At 34.9% G+C, this 5,000-nt stretch overlaps 1 protein-coding gene across 2 annotated transcripts in view; it reads left to right on the top strand.

Annotated features, from left to right (window-relative positions):
* Positions 1–5,000, top strand: part of LOC119568810 (formin-like protein 14) — a 103,481-nt gene that overhangs the window by 34,738 nt on the left and 63,743 nt on the right. Inside the window, exon 2 of one of the 2 annotated variants that reach the window (XM_037917257.1) lies at positions 4,986–5,000. This exon is cut by the window's right edge and continues 35 nt beyond it. The gene's annotated coding sequence lies outside the window, so the exon portion shown is untranslated. Of the gene's footprint in view, positions 1–4,824 lie in introns of those variants that run through there. The other variant, XM_037917260.1, reaches the window with a different exon arrangement.

Genomic DNA, 5,000 nt, shown 5'->3' on the forward strand with positions numbered 1-5,000 from the left:
CTTTTTTTTCCCCCTATCGCCTTTTTGCTTTTTTTTTTTTGATTTACTTTCATGATACCTTGGACACCGGGACACCGTGCCCAGGGTGTTTGGCCCGTATATATCATGTACTGTTATAGTTTACTTTTCATTATCCTTGATGATTTGGGACGCTACTGTATACCCAAGGATTATCCATGTCCTGTATAATCGGTTTACTGTATAATATAATTCATTCTTTGGGGCGCTAGTATAGAAGAAAGCGTATTATATAATCAGTTTGTTTTATTTTCAGTGCACTGCATGATAAATTTCTCTACGTTATCGGTGATGAATGTAGATACTTTGTTAGAAAAACCCACAATGCAAAAACTAGATTTATTGAAAAGGTGACGACAGTTTCGAAATCCAACTGGATTCCATCTTCAGGCCCGGCTCAGACCTGAAGATGGAATCCAGGTGGATTTCGAAACTCTGTTCTCCTTTTCAATAAATATAATTTTTGCAATGTGGGTTTTTCTACCATTATTAGCGATGCTTTGGGATACTATTGTATTGCCAAGTCTGTATCCACGTACTGTATAATCTGTTACCTATATTGTTGTGTTTGTTGTTGTTATTGTTTTTCTTTGTTGTTTGTCGGTTTTTATGTTATTGTTTTAGTTGTGTTTGTTTCCAATCGAAGTTTTGTTTAGTTTTTTGTTTCATTTTATCGTCGTTAATTTTTTTTTTCCAGTTTATCCCTTTAGTTCGCCGTAGAGTTTACTGAATCCTCTTTATCTCCCTTATCTCGCTATCTGTGCCACTTCCCAGAGACCCTTTCGCCAGACGCTTTTTTTTTTTATTTGTCTTAACTAAAAAGGTCGTTGTTTCTGTCCCGTGTGTGAAGCTCCGGTCGGTGCCAGTGACTCAGCGCTGTCCTTTGGCTCTGTAAGGAAAAGGTGATTTAGCCTTGCCTTATTTGCGTGTTCAAGAGCCCTGGATGTTTTGTTTTGATATTTTTGGTTCTCTTTATATATATATATATATATATATATATATATATATATATATATTTGTATATATATATATATTGTAATATATAAAAAATATATATATTAGATATATATAAAATATAATTTATATAATATATATATATATTTCTTTTCTTTTTCCATCTTCTTTTTCTTTTGCCTCTTCCTCTATTTCTTTTTCTTTTTTTTCCATGTCTTTCTTTTTCTTTTGCTTCTTCTTCTTCCTCTATTTCTTTTTCTTTTTCTTTTTTTTCTTCTTCTTCTTCTTCTACCCCTTTTTCTTTTCTTCTTCTTCTTCTCCGTATACTTTTTCTTCTTCTTTTCCATTTATCTAGAAGACTTAATTATTATTTAATTATTTTTTTATTATTATTATTCATTTTTATTGATTTATTATTTTTTTTTTAATCTTAACGGACTGCCTTATTTCCAACGCTTGTTTTTTATGTATGGTTTTCGTTCAGACTGCCTCTTTTCGATTTTTTTTTTTTTTTTTGTACAGACTGCCTTTTTTCGAACACTTTTTTGCATATTTTTAATGTTTTTTCGTACAGACTGCCTTTTTTCGAACACGTATATATATTTTTTTTCATGTTTTTCGTACAGGCTGCCTTATTTGGAACACACACACACACGCACACACACACACACACACACCCACACACACACACACCAACACCCCACCCCACACACCAACACACACACACGCACACGCACACACACCACACACACACACCCCCACGCACACTACCACACACACACAAACACAAACACACCAAAACAACCCCACCCACCACACACAACACCACACCCACACACCACACACCACACACACACACACACACACACACAATACATTATATATATATATATATATTTTTTTTTTTTTTTTTTTTTTTACGGGAAAAAATTATATGCATGTATATTATGTATATATATATATATTATAAAATTATATATATATATATATATAATATATATATATATATAAAATATGTGTGTGTGTTTGTGGTGTGTGTGTGTGTGTGTGTGTGGTGTTTTGTGTGTATGTTGTATGTGTTGTGTATGTTTTGGGTTATGTGTTGTGTTGTGTGTGTGTGTGTGTGTGTGTGTGTATGTGGTAGTGTTTGTGTATGTGTATGTGTATGTGAAATTGTATGTGTATGTTAGGTATGTTGTGTGTGTGTGTGGTGTGGGGTATGTTGTTGTATGTGTGTGTGGTGTGTGTTTGTGTGTGTGTGTTTCGTACAGACTCCCTTATTTCGACCACTTTTTATATATTTCATATATGCCTTTTTCTTACGGTCTGCCTTATTAGCAGCAGAAGATAACGTGACTTTTGTACACTATACGAAACGGAATTTTCATCCGTATTTTTCTTACATACTTTTCATTTTCCTTTCGTTCTTTCTAACGTTTTCCCCCCTTTAATTAGTGACATAGCATCGATTATTTGGAATTTTAGCAAATCACCAAATTACTTAATGCAAGAAACGGAGAGAGAGAGAGAGAGAGAGAGAGAGAAGAGAGAGAGAGAGAGAGAGAGAGAGAGAGAGAGAGAGAGCTCATCGTTGCCAAATCTGCGTCGCGGGAATTGGCACCACTGTCGTCACTATCTCTGATCACTTTTCGTGTTATTTCTTAACGATATTGATGTAATTACTGATAACGTAATGGCGGTGGAAGTGACGGAAATAATTAACACAGTTTTGTTGTTGTTGTTGTTGTTTTGTTTGTTGATGTTGCTGAGTCATGTTTTTTGTTTTTTGTTTGTTTGGTACAATTGTTATGGATGTGTTCTGTTTATTTATTATTATTATTATTATTATTATTATTATTATTATTATTATTATTATTATTTTGTATAACTTCTTTGCTGTATCATGTTTTTTCTTTGTAATTTTTTGTTTGTTTTCTTTGTTGCAATTTATTATGACTTGTTTTGTGTTGTTGTTGTTGTTGCTATTGGAATGATCTTTATAAGGACGAATGTGATATTAATAATAATTATTTTCACCGTTCAACCTGTAAAAAAAAAAAAAAATCATATTTTGAAGAAATACCCAAACCTCTTATAGTATAAGTGAATATTTTTAAAATAATAATAGCAAAAAAAGGCAAAAAAAAAAAAGAAAAAAAATCAAAAGAGGTGAAAAAAAAAATAAAATAAAATACACGTCAACTCATAGAAAACGGGCATCGCGATTTCGGATAGATAGATGCTCAAAACGTTAATAATTCTGTATGTGATTCACCCTTTGTTTGCTTTATTCTAATTTATCTGTCTTTCTGTCTGTCTGTTTGCTTATCTGTCTTGTTGTCTGCCATTCTGTATGTCTGTGTTTGTCTGTATTTAGGTGTTTTTATTCTGTTTATCTATCTATGTATATTTATTTCAATATATCTGTCAATATCTGAAAGTCTGTCTGTTTATGTACTGGATCTATCTGTACCTAATTATCTATCTATCTGTCTGTTTGTCTATTTATATATTAATATATCCATATGTATAGGTATATAGATATATTCATATTATTATTATTATTATCATCATCATTATTATTGTTGTTGTTGTTATTGTTATTTTCGTTATTATTATTATGATCATTATTGTTGTAATTGCTGTTGTTGTTATATTTTCAGTGATAATAATATTATTATAATTAGCATTATTATTATCATTGTTGTTGTTAGTGTTATGATTGTTGTTATTTTTATGATTATCATTATTTTTATGATTATCATTATTTTTATGATTATTATCATTATTATTACAATTATTACCATCACTATTCTTTGCTACTACAAATATATCACTATACTTCATATACCATCATTATTAACCCTAAACCATCACCTTTTCCAACCCCTCCACCCCCCCCATCAATCCCCCTACCCCCCAAACCCAAAAACCATCCCCATCTAACTTCTACGACCCTCACCTTTATAAGTCACCAAGGGGTTTTCATTGACAAATCAACTCCCCAACCCCCCTTCCGACCGAGAGGTCTCATAATATCAAAGGTGACACAGTTTAGGGAAAATTGATTAACACTCACTAGATTTTTCCGGAGTTTCTTGCTTGGCAGCGGAGGATGTGCCGGGCTTCATTAAAGGAGGGGGAAGGAAGAGGGATAGGAGGGGAAAGGATGGAAACGGAGGTGGTCCTTGGGGGCATCCTTGTTAAGACTTTATTTGGGGTCATCTTTGCTTCGTAGCCAGCCTCGTCTAGTTCGTCTTTCCCTATCTACCTATCTTCTCCCATCCTCTTGTCTCTATCTCTACTCGGTCCTCTCTCCTCTGCTCCTCTCTTGTCTCTCTCTCTTTTCTCCTCTCTCTCTCATTCTCTCTCCTTCTTCTCTCTTGCCCTCTCCTCTCTCCTCTCCTCGTTTTTCCCACTCTCTTCTCTCTCTCTTTTTCCTCTCTCTCTCTCTTCTTTCTCTCTCTTCTCTCTTCTCTCTTTCTCTCTCTCTCTCTCTCCCGCCTCTCTCTCTCATTTCTCTCCTCTCTCTTTCCTCTTCTCTCCTCTCTCCCCCCTCTCTCTTCTCCCCCCTCTCTCCTCTCTCTCCCCTCTCCCTCTCCCTCCCTCCTTTCCCCTCCCTCTCTCCCTCTCCCTCCCTCCTTCCCTCCCTCCTTTTCCCTCTCTCCCTCATTTCCTCCCCCACCTCTCCCTCCCCCAACTAACACGATTACTAATACGACTCCGAATGATCTTGACATATCTCTTCTCCTCCTCCTCCCCCCTCCTATCATCTTTCTTCCTTTTCTTTCTTCCTTTTATCTCTTTTTCTCCGGCCGACGAATGATGATACCCGAGATCAACCGAATATCACGTAGATGCAAGTCACCCGCGGTTGACCCTCAGCGCGTGTTGTGAACCCGGGCCGGAAGTTAAAGAAATGTTTTTGATTATTTCTAGATTATTTTTTTTTCTTTTTTTTAGACTTTATTTATTTATTTATTTATTTATTATCCTTTTTCTTTTTTTTCTAGGTCGGCTCGCTCGCT

This window comes from Penaeus monodon, chromosome 4, assembly GCF_015228065.2.
Source record: "Penaeus monodon isolate SGIC_2016 chromosome 4, NSTDA_Pmon_1, whole genome shotgun sequence".
Lineage (NCBI taxonomy): Eukaryota > Metazoa > Arthropoda > Malacostraca > Decapoda > Penaeidae > Penaeus > Penaeus monodon.